Consider the following 23,035-nt stretch of genomic DNA (forward strand, 5'->3'; position numbering starts at 1 on the left):
TACCTTAGATCTCTGGGTGTGAGTCCCCCATTTTTGTCAGGCAAGATGCCACAAGATGTCATTAGCAAACCCCACATTAATTTGCAGTCTCACGGAAGCCCATGACAGAAGGGCAATGCTTATGCCAAACAAGTAAATCTCTAATTTTGAAATCTCGGGCCCTGTGCCTTAGGAATGGAGAAAACCAGATATGAGATATATAGTTACACCCTATAGATAAAAACTGCCCAAGAATAGGAACGGCCAAGCACTTTTCTTTTCACTCAGACCAAGTTAGGTACAGTTTCTTCAATTCTTTGAAGCTGCTTTCTATTACATTCTCTCAGAATGACTTGATACTGGCTTGTTCTTCTCTCTATCTCCACAGCCCAGCACAATGCCTGGGACACAGTGGAGTTCAATGAACTCAACAAACACCAACAAACACGTCTATAGTACTCCCATGCTCAGCACTCGGCTGGACATCGTACATGTATTAAATTATTTAATACTTACAACCATCTTGTTTACAGGTAGAGAAAATAAAGCTCCGAGAGGTTAAGGGCCTTCCTTAGGGTTACACAGCTGGAACAGAATGGAACTGGCTCCAGAATACCCTCTTCTCACACTTCTCACCACTGTGCTTCGTCATACAGAAAAGACCCGTGGCATCTCAGAAAATACCCTTGAGAAAACAAAACATGTTTCCAGGTTTAATATAGCCCACTACTTTCACATTTTTGTCATTACCTTTTATAATGAAAAGCCATATTCCTCAAAACATATTTTAAAAGAGACAAGGCATGAAAGGCAGTAGGGCATCATGTTGAAGAGTATGGATTCTGGAAGAACCTTCACGGGTTTGGTTCTGGGCTTCAAAAGTTTCTGTGTATTTAATTTTCTTATAGCTGAGTTCCCTCATATGGTTATTAAAGTTGGGCCTGTAGAAACACACAAAGCATTTAAAATGGTGTCTGGCACTGAGTGAGCAACACTCACTGTTAGTTATTACTGTTATATAAATAATAACCATGAGCCCTTCAATTTTAAAGGAACTTTATGCAGTATCGATGTCCAACACAATGTGAGAGTGTTAAAATCTGGGGTAATCATTCCATAACCATTTTTTGCCCGTCGTTATTACAATACAATCCACCCATGGTGGTGACTGGATTATAGAAAAGAAGTACAAACAGCCAAGTTTGGATCATAAGCATGGATAATATGGAATAGTATTATTTTTCAACCTTCTGGGGGTTTTTTAATAAAAATATAGTTTTTTTTTAAATTGCAACTAGTTTTTAAATCTATATACTAAGGCTAGTCTTTAAAGAATGAATAAAGAATTGTAATCTGATGTTCTTTTCATTGATTTCTGTTACTATCACAGTCTTACCTTCATTTTACTGATGAGCTTCAAATGTGTTGACAGAAGCATATTTTTCTTGACAATATGGAAGACACAAGGTAAATCCTAAAAACATACACATTTGCTGCCCTTTAGAATTTTATACTGTAGGGGAACCTGGGTGGCTCAGTGGTTGAGTGTCTGCCTTCGGCTCAGGTAGTGATCCTGGGGTCCTGGGATCGAGTCCTGTATGGGGCTCCCCACAGGAAGCCTGCTTCTCCCTCTGCCTAAGTCTCTACCTTTCTCTCTGTGTCTCTCATGAATAAATAAGTAAAATCTTTAAAAAAAAAAAAGACTCTTATAATGTATGGAGGATACTTGGAGATTTGGAAAGGAGCAAGGGTAAAGCAAGAGATAAGACAAGCAGAAGGTAGACTAGAGTAAATAATTTAAGAAACTTAGAAACTAAAAGCCTGGTGGAGGAAGAATGATCAATAAAGATTTTATAGAAAAGCTGTCATTTGGGGCAAGCCTTACAGAACTCCTTGGATGCCAACAGGTGGAGTTGGAAAAGTGCATCCCAGATGGAGACAGCCGTCTGGGCAGACTGTTTCAGACTCGTCCAGAAGCTACAAACCAGTCTTTGCAGTTTCCTGCTAGCAGCTGTCCCCTGCCTTGGCCCAGCTGGGGTTGCAGCTAATTAAGGGGATAGCCTTGATGCTGCTCCTGGCTCTTCCACTCTCTTTGGAAGGCTCCATCCTCTTGCCTTTCTCTTTCTGGCACACACTCTCTCTCTCCTCACCCAATCTGGGAATCTGAGTGATACTTCATGACCGATATTCCTTAATAAGACGGAAGTAAATGTCTCCTCCATATTAATAAGAAGGGAAGTATGTTTCCTCCCAAATAGATCTGCAACTATTTGAAATGCACACACACTATAAGAGTTTCTCTCAGCAGAGAAATTTGTCCCTAGCAATTGGTATCATTTTCCCCCCAAAGTGATGAGGAGATAAACAAAGGAATATATTTCTTAGAGCATCAAAATTTTATGACTATCCTTATTTGCTGTAAAAATAGCATTATGCACTCTGAAAGAAATGTTAAAAGACATATTTTACAGAGCGAAAATCTCCCCCCATATACCTATCTGTAACCTTAATATAATCTCACCACCCTAAGGAAATTGAGGAAATTGTTAGCACTTTTTGGATTCCCTCCCATGTCCGTCCATATGCACTGATTTCACATAGCTGTATCATTACTAAAACTAATTTCATGAAGAGCTTTTATCCTTCCAAACAATCCAAACTTAAACATTAAAGATTTTATTTATTTATTCATTGGAGAGAGAGAGAGCGCGAGTACACAAGTGCTCTCTCACAAGGGAAGGTCAGAGGGAGTGGGAGAAGGACAAGAAGGCTCCCCCCTGAGCACAGAGCCCAATGCAAGGTGGGGCTCCATCCTAGGTCCCTGAGATCACGACCTGAGCCAAAGTCAGATGCTTAACCAATTGAGCCCCCCAGGCAAACCCTCAAGCTTAGACATTTTTAAATAAACTTAATGTAACTAGGTGGCCCTGCATGACACAGATTCTGAGGTTTTTTTGTTTGTTTGTTTTCAAATTTCAAAACACAGAAAAAAAAAAACACAATGTTCTGGACTTGCAGCAGCCCCACCTGGACAAGCCTAAAAAATCCAGGCTTTGGGAAATGTACTTTTGGAGAATTTGATGATCAATGACTTTGGAGTTCAGAGCCTACAGGTGGAAGTAGCTTCTCATGAAGAGAGAAAAGTTCATTCTGCAGCCAGGAAAGATTTAAGCTGCCAGCCTTGACAGCTATAAGGAAGAGAACTTCCTCTTCTCCCTAGGCTGGGGGCAGAATTGGGCCAAGCCCAACATCTTGACAACTTCGAAAGGTTGTTCCTGGCCTCAAGGATGCAGGAAGTGTTCTGGTGAGGAGCCTGCTGGGGGAGGTTCCATCATAGGGAAGGGAGGTGGCCTCTGGGCCTGTGCATACTTGTAATTATTCTCCGAGTTTTTCTTCCTTCTATTATCCCCAATTTGTAGTAAAGACACTTAAAGTTTACAGCCTAGTTTTGGATATCTGAAATAGTTTCTTAGGGCTATTAAAACAAATTGCCACAGACATGGTGGCATAAAATCACAGGAATTTATTCTTTCACAGTTCAGGAGACCAGAACTCTGAAAGCAAGGTATTGGCAGGACAGTGCTTCTTCCAAAGGTTCAGAGAGAATCCTTCCTTACACCTTCCAGCTTGGCTCCAGGTGTTCCTTGGATTGTGTTTGCATCCCTCTACTCTCTGTCTGCACCTTCACAGTCCTCCTCTGTGTCTGGATCTTCTCCTCTATTGCTTATAGGAATACTTGTCATTGGATATATGGCCCACCTGGGTAATGTAGGATGATCTCATCTTAAGATCCTAATTATATTTGCAAATACCTTTTTTCTAAATAAGGTCACATTCACTGGTTCCAGTATTTTATTTTATTTATTTATTTATTTATTTTATTTATTTTATTTATCTTAGAAGGGTGACTTTTCAACATGCTAGAGCTGTGACACGGAGAATTAAGGCCAGAGATTGGGGGCAAAGTAGACAAGTGGAGAGCAGTACCCTCACCCCTACAGCCAGAGTAATGGGGACAGCTGCCCCAACAATGGGAACAACTGGGTACAGTAGAGGTCTCACAAGGGTATCAAAGGTAAAAGGATCAACAGAGGCAACAGAGAACCATGACAAATAGACGAAGTCTCAGGACCCAGGGACCAGTGATTTCTTAGATTTCTTAAGAATATCTGCTTATGAAGACAGTGGGACAGCAAGAAAGCACTTTGAAGTTCTGGTACTGATTCTTGTTCCTTCCAATATAGTAAACCTTTAGGAAGGCTAGATCCATGCATGCCTCCACACACAAACACAAAAATCACTGGTACTCTGATTAAGCCTCCTCCCATACTCATTGCCTGACAAAATAATCAATATCTCTAGAGGAAAAGACACACATGCCAAAACAAGAAGATATTTGACAGACAGCACCATTTCACAAGTAAAGGTTCTAGCACCAATTCTGATGTATGTGTATATATTCTCTGAACACCAGAGAATGACACGCAATTCTCTGATTGAGAATACCAGCAGGGTATACTATAATTCAGCTCAATTCTGACACTATCTCCTTAGAGATAACATCAGATTCCACAGAGTAAGGGTTCAGTCCTACAAGACTGTTGCCCCACTTCAGATGCCAATCACAAGTGCAAGTTTGCCACCTTGTACTTCTAACCCAATCGCTACAAATCAGTGGTTCCCACAATTACCTCCTTAAGTTGAATTAATTTTTTTACAGTTGCTGACAGAACTCAGTGAAACATTTTACTATTAGAATACAAGTTTATTATAAAAGTATATAACTCAAAAACAGCCAGATGGAAGAGATGTACATCGCAAGGCATGTGGGAAGGGACACATTGCTTCCTAACCCTCTCCAGATGTACCATTCTCCCCAAAACTCCACGTGTTCACCAATCCAGAAGCTCTCCAAGCCCTGACCTTTTGGGACTTTTGGGACTTTTGTGGAAGCTTCATTACATAAGAATAAATAGTTAAATCATTGGCTCTTGGTTACTGAACTCAATCTCCAGCCCCACTCTCCTCCCAGGAGGTTGAAGGTACTATTGAATGTTGCAAACCTCTAATAACATAGTTGGCTCCACAGGCAACCTGTCCCTATCCTAGATGTCTTCCAAAAGTCATCTCATTTGTGTAACACAAAACACATTTATCACTGTTAACCCTTCAAAAATTCCAAGACATTAGGGAGCTCTGTGACAGAAACAAGGACAAAGATCAAATATATATGTTTTTATTATAAATCATAGTATCACACAAAATGTATCTTAGATTATTGTGTGCACCAAAAGTAGAAAAATTAGAAGAGAAGAACCAAGCAATTAAGATTAGTCTAAAAGACATTAAGAAGAGGTTGCAAAGAATAATTTTCAAAAAATTAATAATATAGCTCTCATACAAATTATAGTGAACACATATTTTAATTCAGATTTATTTAGTTCAGTAAAACCAGCAGAATGATGAAATTGGTTAAAATGAGAATTTCAGAGATTGGCTATATATAGTTAGTAGAAGAAAGATTGCTGGATATGATTGCTAAATCAGATGTAAAATTGAGCTTACAGAAAAAGGTAAAAGAACTATAACCTTTCAGGTTATCCTTTTCTATCAGACAGAACTAGCTTGTATTTACCAATCATCTCAGGTTGACCTGTAGCACACACAGTGTGAACCTTAATCAGTTATAAATAGTAAGTGAAAAAGCACAGTCTCCTAGGGACTTACATAGTCCCTGATTGGGACCAGACTATATGCCAGTGTAACACTGAACTATGCCTTACTTCCAAGTTTTGTACAATTTTTCTTAAAAGAGATAAAGGAAACTAGCCATATGAAACAAATTTAAAAATGCAAAAATAGAAAAACAGAAGTATTCAGCATAAAATATGTAAATGTTAAATAAACCCAAAGATTGCATAGTGAAAGAAATTCAGCTAAGAAAGAAATTTGAGATTTGGAAGACCAGATGGAGGAAATCTCTCAAAATAAAGAATTACTAATAGAAAGTATAAAAAAGAAAAGCTAAGAGAAATGAAGGATAGAAGCTAAAGTGTTGATATTTATGTTAGAAAGAAATCCCAAAAAGAGGGATGAACATAGAAAAAAAATACATTTTAATAGTGAGGATATATTTTCTGGAACTGAAAAAGGATGCATACCTCAGATATAAAAGATCACAAAGTGCTGAAGAGAGGAAATAAGGAAAAATGACATTCAAATACACTACAGAGAAATATAAGGATATATATTTTTAAAGGAGAGAAAATTATAAAGACTTAAAAAGAGACAAAACAGGACATTCAAAGAAATAAGAATCTAATTGATATCATATTTTTTTAAATACTGAATGCAAGAAGACCATGGAGTAATGATTTCAAAGTATTAAGCAAAAGAGCATAAAATTTAGAATGTTATATTCAGCCAAATTGTCTTGCAAATATGAGAATGATAAACAATATTCTAGGTACACAAAATCTCAGATAAATTGCCATAAAAAGACCCACATTGAAAGGAGTTTGAAGTATCTGAATAAATGAGAGACAATATAAGAGACATTGCAAGACATTTGTGAAAGAAGGTGAGCAAAACTTGTGTAAGCAGAGAATATTGGACAAGTTAAAATAATATAGTAAAACATTATATGTAGGCCCAAATATTTGGGTAAAATTATATTTTCGACAACTTATCACACAAAAATTTTTAAAATTCTGACATATGTTTTATAAAAGAGAAAAACCTAAATCCTAAAGAAAAAGATTAAAAATAAAAATGGAAAAAACGTTTTATACAACTTCAACCAAAAATATGATGTAGATATTTTAATATAATTTAAGCTAGACTCCCAGAAAAAAATGTTATTAGGGATAAAGAGAGTTACTTCATAATGATCAAAGTTTTAATTCACAGAAAACATATAGCAATTCTTAAAAATGTATTTATCTAATAAAATAACTTTAAAATACATAAAGAAAAGTGATAAAACTGCTGATAAAACTCCATAAGAGGATATTTCAAATACTTTTTTTACATTATTGATAAGTCAAGAAAGACTATCAAGGATAAAGATAACATGATCAACACAATCAGCTTGAGTTGATACAAATGTATAGACTTCTGTATCCAACAATGATATAAGATAGATTTTTTCTAATTATTCTGAAATATTCATAATGTTTGATCATGTACTAGGCCCACAAAAAGACTCTCAACAAATTTCAAATCACAGCATACAGACCATGATTTCCAATAATAGCTCATTAAGTATTAATAAAAAGTAAACATAAATTCCTACAATTTGGAAATCTAAAAATGCACTTTGCTAAGTTTATAAATTAAAGAAGGAATCCTAAAAAAATTTTCAAATATTCATAACTGAATGATAATGAAAACACCTGATGATGGATTATTAATTGATATCACCTAATAATGTGATAAGGATAATCAAAACCTGTGGAGTACAGTCAAAGTAGTTCTTCATGGTAAATTTATTGCTGTAAATGACTCTATTGGAAAATAAGGAAACTTCAAATTACTGAGTTAATTTTTCTTCATCTTAATGAACAAAAGACGAAATCAAAAAGTAATGAATGGGAGAGATGAAAATATGACAAGAAATTAGTTAAATAGGAAATAAAGACATAATAAAGCATATTAACAAAATCAAAAGCTGATTTGTTGAAAGAATAAAAACAAAAAACTTTAGAAACCCATGCATACCAACAAAGAAAACATAAATGAAAAATACCAAAAGTGAAAAAGAGGGCAATCTACAAAAGCCCCACTTCAAACAGAAAAATTAAATGATAAAATAATACTACCACCAACTATTTGCTAATAATTTTGAAAACTCAGTTTATATAAAGGGGATAAGCCCTTATAAAATTAACTTCTTTTTTTTTTTTTTTTAAATAATTTTTTTTTTTAATCTTTATTTATTTATGATAGTCACAGAGAGAGAGAGAGGCAGAGACACAGGCAGAGGGAGAAGCAGGCTCCATGCACTGGGAGCCCGATGTGGGATTCGATCCCGGGTCTCCAGGATCGCGCCCTGGGCCAAAGGCAGGCGCCAAACCGCTGCGCCACCCAGGGATCCCTAAAATTAACTTCTTAAACAACTCACAAAGACACAAAAATATCAGATAGTCCTATAACTATTAAATAAATTTCAGCTTTGTTTTAAAATCTTCCCACAGACAAAATATCTGATAGTTTCACAGGTGGTGTTTTTCCAAAACCTTTAAGTTTTTGGAAAACTTAATAAACTACCCCAATTTTCTGAAAACAGTTCCATAAAATAGAAAAAGGAGACATATTCTCCAGCTTATTTATGAGGCCCCAATACTAAGCCATAGCTCTAATACTGAAACCACCCAAAGACGTTCCAGGAAAGGAAAGAAATCAGGCTACTCTATTTTGAATATGGATGTAAATATACTTAAAATATCAGCAAATCTACTCAAAAAACATTAAAAAGATAATGCACCTTGACCAAGTTACCTTTATTCCAGGTATGCAAGGATAATTCAATACTTTGAAAATCAAGAAATATAATTCAAATCACATTAAGAAATAAATAGGGGGGCACTTGGGTGGCTGTCAATTAAGCATCTACCTAGCTGGTCATGATCTTGGGGTCCTGAGATTGACCCCATGTCAGACTCCCTACTTAGGGAGAGTTTGCTCCTCTCTCTCCCTCTCCTCTGCCCCTCTCCCCTACTCAGTCTCTCTCTCTTTCTCTCAAATAAATAAATGAAATCTTTTTTTAAAAAAAGAAATGAATAGGAAAAGCCATATAATTATTCAATAAATGTAGGAAAAGAATTTGATAAAATTCAACAATCATTCCTAGTTCTCATAGTTAGTAATAAACAGGACCTTCCTCAGCTCATAAAGAATTTTATTTTAAAATATAGGGAAAATATGATCATATGTCATTTTTATAATTGCAATAATTATAATTACCACTTATATTTCAGATTGCACTGGAAGTCTTTGGCAGTAAAATAAACCAAGAAAAATAAATTAGATTCAAAGAATTTAAATGACAACCTAATAGAATCTCCAGATAAATTACTAGAGTAGGAGAATTTAGTAAAGTTGCTGGATATGTTCTCTATCTATAATGCATTAGGAACCAATGAGAAAATACCAAAAGAAGACATCATATACAATAGTATCAGAGAATATCTAAGAATGTAACTAACAAAAGATGTGCAAGACTCTACAAGGGAAACTTTTAAACTTTATTAAGAGATATTTTAAAGAATTAAATAAAAGGAGAGACTGATAGATTCGAATATGTTAATATAAAGAACTTTAGTTTTCACAATAATCTTTAAGGAAAGTGAAAAGAGTTAAAACTGGGAGAAGATATTTGTATTGCTCAGCCCCAGCAAATGAATAACATATAAAATCTATAAAGACTCTTTCATATCAATTGGAAAAGCTCAAACAATCTATTAGAAAAATAGGCAAACCATGAATAGACACTTCACAGGCGAAATACATGACCAAGAGCTATAAGAAAATGCTTTTGATCATAGAAATCAAAACTAAGACCACACTTTACATTTATTTAACTGGCAAAAACATTTGAAATTCTAACAAAATCAATAATAGGAAAAGACATGAATCCACAGGATAATGTATCTACTGGGATTGATGCAATAAATTTATGCAACCATTCTGGATAACAGTTTGGTAGTATTTCCTGAATTTAACCAATTATACATTCTATGAGCCAGCACTCCACTCTTAAAAGGAAATACATACAATAACATTCATATTATTACTGTTCATCATAGCAAAACAAATTTGAAATTACTCAAATGCTCATCAGTGGGAGAATGGATGAGCCAAGTGTGGAATGGTCACATGATAGACTATAAGCAATAGAAGTGAATAAAGTATATTAATTTGCAATGGTATGCATAAATCTGAGCATTTAAATGTTAAGTGGAAGAGCAACCCCCCCAAAATTACATAAATCTTGATATTTTTATAGAGTCCAAACTAACTAAAATCAAAATAGGTTTTAAAGTCTACACATGGATGAAATAAAAACAATTCAAAAAGCAAAGCAAGAAAATGATTAGGACTCAGGAGAGATGCCTGGGTGGCTCAGTGGTTGAGCATCTGCCTTTGGCTCAGGGATTGATCCTGGAGTTCCAGGATTGAGTCCCACATCAGGTTCCCTGCATGAAAGCTGTTCTCCTTCTGCCTGTGTCTCTGCCTCTCTCTCTCTGTGTGTGTGTGTGTGTGTGTGTGTCTCTCATGAATAAGTAAATAAAATCTTAAAAAATATATAGGACTTAGGATAGGTTTGCCTCAGAAAGGAGGAACCAGAGATGCATGAGTTGGGGTAATCATATGGTTGGATAGAGGTTACTATCCATGGCCCAGATTTCATTGGTTTTGGTGATTTTGTAAGTGCTCGTTACATTCTTAAAAAGAACTAAATAGGGGTGACCTCAGTCAGTTAAGCATTGGACTCAATTTCAGCTCAGGTCATGATCTCAAGGTCATGAGATCAGGCACTGTGTTGGACTCCTCACTCAGCACAGAGTCTGCTTAAGATTCTCTCTCTTTCTCTGTCTCCCTCTGCCCCTCACTCCCCCTTCTCTCTAAATAAATAAATGTATATACATTTCCCATATATATATAAATATATATATTTGTATGTATATATATTGTATGTGTATATATGTATAAAATGTATATACATTACATATATATATATATATACATATAAAATGTCATGTTCCAGTGATGAGAGTGAGTGATGTACTAAAGATATGATTAATCCAATTCTGTGCATCTAAGATACATGGAGAGATCAAAAATAGGAAAAAAATGTGGGGGGGAGGTAATTTGATGGAGATACTGTCAGATGGGAGGGAGGTCACTTGTGCAGAATAAGAAAGAAGATGAAAAAGAAACAGTAAAATGGAATAAAAGAAATAAGTGAAGTAGAAAGTAAAGAAGTAAATAATAGGTGTGAGGGTGTTTGCCCATCATCTTTTGAGTGACAAGATATTTTGTGTAAGACATTTGCGTGATCCACAATACCACTCTTGCCGTTCGTGGGAAAGCCAGTTAACATGGAAATGCTCTGTTCTATTATAAAGAGATATTGCAAAGTTGAACTCTGTTTCTAGGGCAGCTTCTACTAGATGGCAGTTGCTAAATGTTTCTAGAGGGAACCAGCTGTGGGAAAACTATTAATTAGCCCCAGTCATTATATGCAGATTAAATTGGCTAACTCGATATAGAAAGGAGATAGAGGAGTTGGGAGTGATGTGCTCTTGATATCGTAAGAAAAGCATACAAGGTTTTTATTGTTCCCAGTGGACTAGAGAGGTTTTTAGCTAAGAGAAAGCTCAAAGTAGCATCTGAGAAGAGAAATGAGACTGGATATTCCTTGGTTTCAGGAAGAAACAGCGAGACTACCTCTGAAGAAAGAGGCAAATTGTCAATTGAGAGATGTTTGAAATACTTTAGAGTCCCAGTCTCATAAAGCCAGGCTCCAGAAACTGTTGGAACATTAACAACCATGATAAATTTTGAAACGAGTTGAAACCATAACATATTTAGATACAATAAGGACTTAGAAGTTACATTTAAATGTACCACTAATTTTTTTCATTAAAAAAATTTCTAAACCATCACAAACTTTTCCACCCCTAAAACTAAAAGGAGACACTTTGAACCCCTAGGGGTCCAAGGGCACAAGAGTGGCCCACCACAAGTAAGTTTCTCTTTGAAGTTCTGTTTTTAATCTTAAAAATTTATGTAAATTTTGGATTCTACTATATGTATCCAGATTTGTTTCAATAGAAAAATATTTTAAGTGCCTACAATTAAGCAAAAGTAAATGTTTCCAATATGCCATGCTCCTACTAAGGTCTTGCCCTCCTGGCTCGTTAACACATACTTCAATTTGAGAAGAATCACTATAATTATCCTTTTTTTGGTTCACATTTTCCATATGTATTTCTGATACATACCTGGCTATTCAAAAACATAATTTTTAGGAGGGTCAGAAATGTAGAAACAGACTCCCCTGTTTATTTTGTGCACCCACTACTTTCCTCAATTATAAAATGAGTGCACTTATATCTACCTGTGGCAGAAACATTCCCCTTCCCTCTGAAGACATAGCTAGACTATCTTTCTGAACTCCCCTTGACAGGTGGATGTGGCCACACGGCTGAGTTCTGGCCAAAGAAGTGATGCTTTTCCTCATCTGGCAAAAAAAAAAAAAAAAAAAAAAGTGCAGAAGCACAAAATCCCCCAGTGATCACTCTTCTCTTCCTTCTTCCACACTCTGGGCCACCTAGGAAGCCACATGTGCAGACTGCATGATCTTCCATCAGCCCAAGTCCTTGAATGCAGAGAAAGCCTCCTGATCCTGGGCTCCACACTCTGGGTTTTTCCTTTGCCAGAAATAAAGGTGTATTATATTAAGCCATGGAGATAACCGAGTTTATCTTTTACGGAACATTAGGCATTACGTGAACTAATACATACCTCCTGAAAATGTGGTAAGGCGTAAGATAATTCACATTAAGTAATTAACACCTAGAGTATCATGGAATGTGTGCTCCTGTCAGTTTGAGGCCACAGGGCCCTGGAACTATGCTGCCATCCCCTATCAATCTATTTCTTAAATTGCAGGGTAAAGTTAACCACAAATAACAAAGTCATGGAATCAAGCTGTCACAAATTGGCCTCCACATTCCTAAGGCATTTGAAGTGTGTGTATCGACAGGAAAAAATAGGAAGAAATACAGGGGAGGAGAATGTAACCGGAGTCGGAAAACACATTCAAATGTATTTGCAAACCTGGTTTGGGCCTAGAAGCGTGATGGGAAAGAGAAGGGGCTTTTTCTGAGATCTATCGTATGTCAGTCGGAGAAATAAGCAATTCACACTGGTTGTCTCATTCCTTCTCCAGAATAATTGGACGAGTACATATTATTTTCTTCATTTACAATTAAGAGTTGATGCCTTAAGAAACAAGATCTCACAGTTTATAGGCAGCAGACCTGGATTCAAACACGCGTTGGTCTGGTTCAACATCCTTGCTCTTTCAGTGTAAGCATTTAACCTTTCAACACCTCCATTCTTTGCTGAAGGTAAGCCAACCCCTCAGAGCCTGTGATGAAACAAGTCATTAAGGGAAGTGTCAAGTGCGATGCAAACACAGAGGCCTTTTAAAATGGGCTCTCTGAAATGAAAGCTCAGATGGAGCCCACTTTCAAGGGGGCCTCGTTTAAATGGCCAGCTGCTGGAGAAGAAAGGCTTTAAAGGAAGCATCTTTTTGCTGGGCTTGCAAACTTCGGGTTCATGAATTCAAGAGCAGATTCAAAAAGAGAAAACAGGGTTTTAGACTGCAGCCTCAGGAGCTCCCTGCATGTCTCAGGCCAGGAGGTTGGCTGTTCCAATTGTGCAATTAAGCTGTACTATCCAGCCTCACTCCCGGGTTTTCAATTAATCTGCATTAATGAAATTAACAACTAAAATGCATTTGTTAATTGAGGTGCCTGCGGGCCAGGTCATCTCCCCTCCCCTGTCTGACAGTAAACTCCCCCCACTGTGCCAAGGAAACATGGGGCAGGAGGGGCCCCTTCCCCTCTCTCCCCACTGCCATCCCTGGTTGAAAGGAATGCCCATTGGACAGGAAAAGGAGCTGCCTGGAAGGGAAGACCTCGAACACTAAGTCACAGGTGGAAATTGCTACTTGGGGCACATCCTTTGATTTTTGCTTCTAAGTGAAAGCTCATGACAGGTCCCAGCCATATTATCTGTCTGGCCCTTGGCAGCTGTTACGTAAGAGTAAGGGCATTGAACATGGGCTAGGAAGCACTTAATAAGGAGTGCAGACTGTTGTTTAGAAGCAGGTTGACTTTGGAAATTTAGTACCTCTCTCTCAGTTTGCTCATCTGGAAAATGAAACTAATAGAACTGGCCTCGGGGTCACAGCAAAGAGTAAATGAATGTGATAGGAACTCACCACGGTGTCTTACTCTCCACTGAGGAGGGCAGGGAGATGGCACCATGGTTTGAGTGGCCAACCTACAAAGTATCCTGAAGGGCATGGGGAGAACGAATCCATGGGCCGAAGTGGCTGGGAAGGAGGAGGTGCCTGGCTGGGGAGTTGAGATACTCGCTGAAGGAAAGGAAGGAAGAGGGTTGGAGAATGAGATGTAAGAAAGGGTAGAGTGAAAGAGGCAGGAGTGATGTTGGGGGTTCACCCTGCCTGGTTTCAGCTTCTGCACCGTCTGCAGATTACAGATCACAAAGTGCTGTGACTGCAGATGCTACAGGTAGAGGTGGGCCACAGAATGCTCCAAAACCCATTGAGAGCCTGAGGAGTTTTCTTTCTTTCTTTTCTCTTTTGGCAAAAGGGCCTGACTGATTCTGCCCCCTGGCCATCCTCCCTCTGTCTCCTGGGTGCAGGGAAATGTAAGCAGCTAGCTTTAGGAGGTTGTGGGAGCTCTGGAGGCCTGAAGCCCAGGCTATCCACCTTAACGCAGCACTGCCCTAGGCACTGTGACTTCTGAAGGAAAGAAACAGGATTTGAATGTGTGTCCTCAGGAGAGGACAGTGGCCTGAACCCCTGCCAAAGCACAGGGAGCATCAGATCACTGAGCCTCAGACTCTAAGACTTCCCCAAATCAGAAATGTGGGCCACAGAAGAAAGGGTTCTTGGGATTTGATTCTAAGAAGGATGAGGCTACAGGACAACATTGGAACTCAGTCAGGGGCTGGGAGTCAGGAGCGAGGGAGCCCCAGTGTTGCATGCCACCTTGGAGAATGCTTGTAGGTCAGGCCAGAGAAGTTCACAGTGACTATGGGATGTGATCGCCTTGGTTGTCAGAGATACTATGCCCGATGCTGGGTTAAGGGCCATTGTCCAGGGACAACACATTTCAACTGCTTCCTCCCTGCTGCTGGAAGAGGTTATACGTTACATAGAGTATCTTACTGAAGTCAGATTGCCCTCTCTGGACCTCTAACTCAGCCTGTAGGTTATCTGCTTCTGGATTTACCATGCTTGAAATGGGGAATCAATTTCTTTAAATATCATCTCCCCCAAGAAATGTAGTTCAGATACCAGGAGCATCAGAGGAAGAGATATCACAGTGGGGACAGGAAGGGAGCTGACTTTTGATGGCCTCATGTCTCAAACCTACAGGTAGGTATCCAAGAATATTGGCCTTCATTCATTCAATAAATATGTATCGAGTGCCTCCTTCATGACAGTTTCCTTGCTGTATATATTCTATGAAGCAAAGAGATAAATTTCCTGTCCTCAGAGATCCAGGAAAGCAAATATTAAGCCAGGAATTACATAAGATTGTGAGTGGCTTGCCCAAGCATATGGACTCCAGAAAGCAATGGTGTGTTACAAGAAGAAGGATGAGGAGAGGTGGTCCTAAAAGTTATGTGCACAAACTCTCGTTTCTCAAATATGGAAAACAAATCCCCAAAAGGGGAATTCAGTTAGTATAATTTTATGCTGATGTGAAATGATAAAGGTGTTCCCAGGTATTATCACCTGGCCAGACTCGATTCCTGACAGCTAAAGGAGATGAAAACTTTTGAGTCTAAGTCTTGTCTCTCTAGTAAAACCATCACAAATCACCTCAGTCTTAAATAATTCCTCCCTTCTCTGCATTTAAAGCTCTTGATTACCTGGGCTACTCAAATCTAATAAACTATATTCTGGCCAGAGCGTACTGACTCGATGCTTCTCTTACGTACAAGCTGTTTGGCTCCTCACACCCTGCTAACCTTAGGAGCTATAGTTACTCAACCCCCAAATGTAGTCTCACTTCCCTACAAAAGAGAAAATTAATATTATTCTCAGAGAGGAAGAGTGTGAGAACCACTTGATCATTGTCCCAGAGAGGTAATCTTGTTGCTGGACCCCCCACTCAAACCCTAGATCTCTACTCCTCAGAGACTAGGCTCCAGCTTTTGCTCTTTAACATCATATTTCATTTCTCATAACCCAGGACTGGGTTCTACTGATCACCTGGAACTACACCGAGCTTGGACTGAGGGCTAGATTTCCCTCTGCTGAACTCCCACATCTGGGAGTGTGGCTAGCTGTTGTCTGCTGCCTGCCCTCACCTGAGCTGGCCATCACAGTCTCTACGCCAGGGATCAGCCCTCTAAGCCTTGTGGGCAGAGATGCCACACCTCAATCTCTGCTTGGATTTCTGGTTAAGTAACACATATCACCTGTCCTCCCTCCTTATCCTCTAATCAATCGGCTTCAGATCACTTTCACATTTGTAATTCTCTCTAGTTACAGACTCATAACCAACACCAGACCTCCTTGAAGTCTTAATACTAGATGGCTAGCACCGTGCCCCTCTGGCTGCATCGTGGTCTTTGTGGTCCTCCTAGGGCCCCACAGGTAGCCGATTCTCTGTGGGTGTTGAATGGTGGACATGTCCATCCCATGTATTTCCTGAGGCAAGGGCACAGCGAATGACCTGACCAGCTTCTCACTGCTGTGATGACAGCACAGGGACCAGAGCACCCTATGTCTCCTGTGGCCGTGCAGCCTGGACCATCCTCAAGTCCAATCTGGGCCAAGGCTCACGCTGCCAACCCTTAATTGCTCTCATTTCAGGACCCTGTGAGTCACGGAGACACTGCCAATGCCCCAGAGGAATAAAAAATAAGTAATAGTGCTCAGGTTTAGCATTTTTCACCCATGTTTCTACCATATCCCACTCCCCCCTCCTGTTTTTTTTCTCATCACCTCCCCTTCCACCCCACCATTTGCAAGGAAGAAAATAATAACACATAGGAAGGCTAATTCGAAGTTTGTGCAGTCTCAGTGTGCATCTGAGTCCACCTTCAGTCCTGTTATTTTCTCCCGTGTCTGGCTTTGACAAGACTGATGACATTTACGTTTTCCAAAAGCTTCAATAAGAGCCACTTTAGCTGCAATCACCTCCACCTAATTTCCCCAGTCAATTTTTTTTGGCTTAAATCACACAACAGAACTAAGGCCTGAGCTGTTCTGACAACTTGTCACCGAATAGGGCTCAGCCCAAATGGGCTGTCTTGAAAACCAAGGACAAAAGGGAAAAAATGGACTAAGTGGCCTGAAAATGAAGTGGAATGGCTGGAGGAAAAGAGGAGATTGGCATGAGTCAATTTGGTAAAGTTCTAGAATAGGTAACTCAGTACTGTTTGGGGCCCAGAGCAAACAGAAAATGTTTTTATTTCTCTAGACAGGAAGTAACAGGGTCTGGGGTTGGAAGGGGCCAGTTCCCTCATTGCCCACAGGAGCCTTCATCCCAGAGGGGGATGGTGACTGGGCCTGGCAGCTCTCCAGCTTCTGGGATAAAACCCCCTGAGGAAGGTATGAACACCATTCTTTCCACATGATTCTGGATAGAAAGATTAATGTCCTGGTGAAACTAAGGCCCAGATGTTTTGCCCAAAGCTGTCCGATGACTTAGAGCATGGAGGAAGGACCCTAGATGAAACTTTGTATCCATTTTTTTAAATAAATGCATTTATAAAAGATCATATATATATTCATAAAACTATTCAACATATAAGCGCTAATCTCAGTGAATTTATCTATTTATTAGATAAATTAGAATTTATCTAAGCTCACTCATGGAACCACAGCCCAACCCAAGGTCAAAGAAATGATCCCGTAAGCTCCACTCAGCTCCCTCTCCATCACTAACTCTCCCAAAGGTATCATCACCCTAATTTCTAAAACCATAGATTAGTTTTGCTTATTTCTTACTTTATATAGACGGAATAATATGTGAATGTGTGCTTTTCTGCATCTAATCTATATGTTTAGATGTGGCAATAAGCCATTCATTTTCATTGTTGTATAGAATTCCATTGTCTATCACAGTTTGCTTCCCTAGCACACTTGACGGACACCTGCATTATTTCCACTTTGAGGCTCTTGTACGTAATACTACTATGAACCTTCTTTTTGTCTCAGTGCACATAAGCATTCATTTCTGTTTGGGTACGGACCTAGGAGTAGAACTGCCAGTTCAGGTACAGTCGGCCTCAGTAGATGCTGTCCCTCAGTTTTCTAAAGTGTTTGTGCCACTTTACCCTCCCATCAATATGAGAGTTCTAGTCACTCCACATTCTCACAAACACTTGGTGCTTCATTTTAGCCCCTCTGTTGACTGTATACGTTTTTACTTTGCATTTCTTCCATTAGTAGAAGTGTGCAACTTTTCATTTGTTACTGACTGAATACTGTTGTTAAGGCTTCAGCTTATTTTTTCTAATGAGCTCTCTATCTTTTTCTCATTGATTTACAGGAGTTCTTTATACATTCAGGAGACAAGTTCCTTGTTGGTTATATGCACCCAGACAGTAAGTGTGATATATCACTTACCAATCTCAACTTCTCACTCTTTTCCTCATCCACCTCCCAGCTTCACTTGAGGCCTGATGTCACTCACCTCATTCTCTGTACTCTCAGCCCAGGCTCTCACAAATATTTCTCAATCTCTCTCACTTCCATAAGGCCTGGATGCGGGTACCTGAGCATCCCTTCCCAGAGGCACTATAGCTGTCAGCAGACAGATGCTGCTCACCCAGTCCTTGTGCTCTGCTCTGGGGCTGCACACCAGCCTTAACACAGCCCTAAGGCTCACCCATGACTGTGAGCTCAGAAGGGACCAGGGTTTAGGTGTGGAGGTAAGCTCTATGCGGGGTGGAGCAGAGTACTCTCATCCTCTCTGAAGCATGACAATAGTATAGAGGACCAGTAGCAGTATCAGTGGGAGGGCTTTTTCAGAATCCAAACATTAAATACCTGAGAAAAGATCCAACTGTATAGAACATTTGTCTTTGTAAATGAAAAGGTTGCTGGTATGGAGGCCAGGATCCTGTCTCATCACTGCCCAGGGTGACCAGCCTATTTTGGCTTACCCAGGATGGTCCCAATTTTAGCTCTGAAAGTCCTGCAATCTGGGAAACTCCTCAGTGAGAGGGCAATTGTCCCCCCTATTGCTATCACCCTCTAAATAGTTGTGTGTCTTGGGGAAGACTATTTTTCTACTCTGACCTATAAAACTTTCATCCATAAGTTGAATTAGGAGTGAGATATTAGATCTTTACTTTTCTTTCCATATCTGACTTGTTAGTTGTTATTGCTGTGGTTGTTCTAGGATCTTCTAGTAGAATACAGTCAAGAGATAGATGCAAAAATTCCATGATGGTGGTGGGTGTATGCCCACCTCTGTGTTAATGTTTCCCAAATAATAATGGCTACCAAGTGCTGTGTGCCATAGTGTGCTAGGCATTGTGCTATATGTCCCAAGTTCACAATTCCCTTTAATCCTCATGAGATCCCCAGATATAAGCATTACTGGCACCATTTCACTTATGTATGTGAAATCAGAGGCTCAGATATCTGGAGCACTGGGCCCAATACAACAAAGTTAGTCAACAACAGGCTAGTACCCAGCCCCCAATTTGCCTCTTTCCAAAGTCCCTGAGGTTAACCTTAGCATGTCACACCAATTCACATCTAATTGCTCTGGGCTTTCAAGTTATCGCTTGTGAAATGATGCTCTTTCACTCCCCACTCTATGCCCGTCCCAGGACAAGATGCTTTCATCTGTACCATCTCATCTGATAACTACCTGACAGAGTTGTCATGCAATCAAGTAAGAGCCTTGAAAAATTAAAAACTTTCTCTAAACAAAAGGGATTGTTATTAATAATGCCTGGAGAAAGCCAGAGCATGTTCATACGGTTTGGACAACTAGGATGTGGCAGGTCTGAACAAACGCTTCCTCTCTGAAATAAGCTTTCTAAATTTGATGTTCTGTGTGCCTAAAGAGACCGGAAACTCATCTAGAAGGAGAAAAGAAGATATGAGAACAAAAGAGAAAGCAAGAGTCAGGGGACTCAACAACCAATTTCCAAGAGTCTATTCCTATCAGCATGAGAATTGACTGGAAATATAAAGATCTGGACATTTATACTGTGTTTTCCAGACTGTTCTCACATCTCAAATGGTATGAAAATCTATATTAGACCATGTCTGAATATGGATATTAGAATGTAGTCTTTGAAAGGCTAGACAAGCTTTGCTCCTGATAGCAAGAAATAGAAAACAACAAATACCAAAACCAATAAATCAGGGTGATAATACAATAAGAATAGATGGTTGAAAAACCAGCAAAGGGGGGACAGGTGATCCAGGACAGGCTCATGCCTGAGCTTGGACTCTAAAAGGACTCCAAGGACCTCTTCATGGGGTCCTGATGAAAGCATAGAACTTTGTCTGCAGAAAAACGTATAAATTGTAAAATGACATATGCAGAACGTACCATGTGACACAGAGTGTCCAGAGACCCAAAGCCTATCCCCAGGATCTCTAGCCATCACCAACCCCTCGCTTTTAGGAGAAGGAAACTTAAGATCCATAAAGGTATGGTGTTTTCTCAAGATCAGCAAGATAGTGGGCTGCAGCAGACCCAAGAGGGCCTTCCACGTTTCTTACCTTTGAACTAGAACTATTCTTATGGAAGGGGGTGGAAGAAATTTCCATCTGTACCTCCTGTACTCACTGTACACACCATTTAACTGCCCTCAACTTTGCTGTCCCTATTGGATGTTCCCACCAACCTGCGTGTGTGTTTCTGGGTGATTCTTTATCATGAAGACCCATTAGAGTTTCCCAAGCCCCTGCATGAAGATAAAAGGAACAAACAGCAAATTCCATAAATAGCACTACTCGTGATTTGAAGTCCACATTTCTATCATTTGTCCTGGCTCCAAGCTTCCCATGCTTTCCATACTCCTGGAGCCCATGTGGGAGTCAGGATTGTGGGAAACTGGCCCTTTACCTAGAGGATGTCTGAGAACCCCTCCCTTTCAACCTCTGCCAAGGTGGAGGTTGGGCTGCTAATTAATAGCTGTGCCAGCCCTCCTGGTGGGGGGCAGATGTAGGGGGAATGCCAGCTGGCATTATTATGAGAGTTCACATCCATAGCAGGCCCAGTAGGGGTGAGTTCCAGAGGAACCCTCCATCCTCATTCCACGTTCCCTTCCTGGCTTACTAGGAGCTTCTTTCTGCCCCTCAACAGCTGGTAGGTGTTCACATGGCAATGAGCACTGATAGAGCTAAGGCCTTCGGTGACTCTTAATTTTATTATTGCTCTTAACCTTGATCATAGTCCTTTGAAAGTTTCACATACTTTCCTGAATTCCAGCATAACCCCTGAGGTGGCTTCGTCCTCTCACTGCTTTGCTCTCAGTTTCCTCCTCCTTTCACTTCCTCTCTCTCTCTTCTCGCCCCTTCACCCGGCTGTTCAATTAATTTACTCCCAGAAAACAAAATCCACTGTCGGGAGCTTTCGCTTTCGAAGGCTGGTTCCCTGCAGTCTTACAACTACTCCTAACAGCAGTGCATCAAGAGAAAGTCATTACGAAGGAGAGGCAATGCTCCCCACACTCCCTTGCGGCTGTGTGCTTGTGTTCTTAGCTGCTGCTGCAGAGCAGTTATGGGCAGGGGAGGCAGAAACAGAGAGGCCAGGGAGGGGAGGAAGGACAGGCTCTGCCCTGGAGAATGGTGTGTGCCTGCGAAAGCAGAAGCTCCAAGGTCTGGGTGCCAGATTCTAGAGAATATAGCTGTGGGAATATAGTCCTGGGAAAACGTGCATTTTCAAATTGGACTCATCTCTCGTAATGCAAGTCTGCATCTTGAGTTGCCTGCTGGTAAAAATTCAGGCAGACCTCGTTTCACTATGCTTCACTTTATTGCACGTCGTAGATATTGCACGTTTTACAAATTAAAGGTTTGTGACAACCCTGCATCAGGCAAATCTATCAGAGCCATTTTTCCAGCACCGTTTGCTCACTTTGTGTCTCTGTGTCACATTTTGGTAGTTCTCACAATCTTTCAAACTTTTTCATTATTACTATATTCGAATTGCTGCAATCTCATGATAAAACTTGAATGAATGAGGAGTTGCTTCTTATGGATTAGCAAAGAAAGTGGCTTCTTGAGATGGAATCTACTCCTGGTGAAGACACTGTGAAGATTGTGGAGATGACAACAAAGGATTTAGAACATTACATAAACTTAGTTGATAAAGCAGGAGCAGGATTTGAGAGGATTGACTCCAATTTTGAAAAATGTTCTACGATGGGTAAAATGCTATCAAAGAGCATTGCGTGCTACAGAGAAATCGTTCGTGAAAGGAAGAGTCAATCAACACAGCACACTTCATTGCTGTCTTATTTTAAGAAATTGCCACAGCCACCCCAACCTTCAGGAGCCACCACCCTGATCAGTCAGCAGCCATCAACCCTGAGGCGAGATCCTCCACTGGCTAAAAGATTATGACTGCTGAAAGCTCAGATGATGCTTAGCAGTACGTTTTAAAATAAATAAATAGCTAGATAAATAAATAAGTCTTTAGCCATAAAGTCTTTCTTAACAAAGATATGTACATTTTTAAATACATAATGCAATTTATGCTTAATAGACTACAGTACAGTGTAAGCATAACTTTTACAAGCACTGGGAAACTAAATAATTCATCTGACTTGCTTTATTGTGATATTCATGTTACCGTGGTGGTCCAGATCCAAACCTGCAATGTCTGCTACTTGTGCCTGTAGATACTTGATTGGTTCGTTGGTTGACTGGCTGGCTAGTTAGTTGGTTGGTTTTAGGCCAAGACTTATCACTTTCTGTGAGCCTTAAGGTCACAGAAAGGCCACCACAACTCTAGCCTCTATGGCCTCAGCACTGCCATTCTTTGCCTTCTGCTCAAAATTTGGCACAAAGAGAAAAACCCTGCAAATCATCACAGCTTACTCACTCCATCAAGGACTTCATTGTGACATCTGGTGGCTCTCCACTGCCCTGCCTGGGAAGCAGTAGCTTATATGTTAGACCTTTGGGAATAGCTCTGGGCCTCCTCCAGTTCACCAGGCCCCACACCAGATGCCTTGTCTTTTCCATGTCTTCTGTACCATCTTGCAGTGGATGACCTCTTGTGTCTTTTCTTTTTAA

At 39.9% G+C, this 23,035-nt stretch overlaps 1 long non-coding RNA gene across 1 annotated transcript in view; it reads right to left on the reverse strand.

Moving 5' to 3' along the window:
- LOC121497603 overlaps window positions 1–23,035 on the reverse strand; it is a 109,349-nt gene that overhangs the window by 19,580 nt on the left and 66,734 nt on the right. Inside the window, exon 2 of the long non-coding RNA XR_005989519.1 lies at window positions 496–664. This is a non-coding gene — a long non-coding RNA (uncharacterized LOC121497603). The remainder of the gene's footprint in view (window positions 1–495; window positions 665–23,035) is intronic.

Source organism: Vulpes lagopus, chromosome 8 (genome assembly GCF_018345385.1).
Source record: "Vulpes lagopus strain Blue_001 chromosome 8, ASM1834538v1, whole genome shotgun sequence".
Classification (NCBI taxonomy): Eukaryota; Metazoa; Chordata; class Mammalia; order Carnivora; family Canidae; genus Vulpes; species Vulpes lagopus.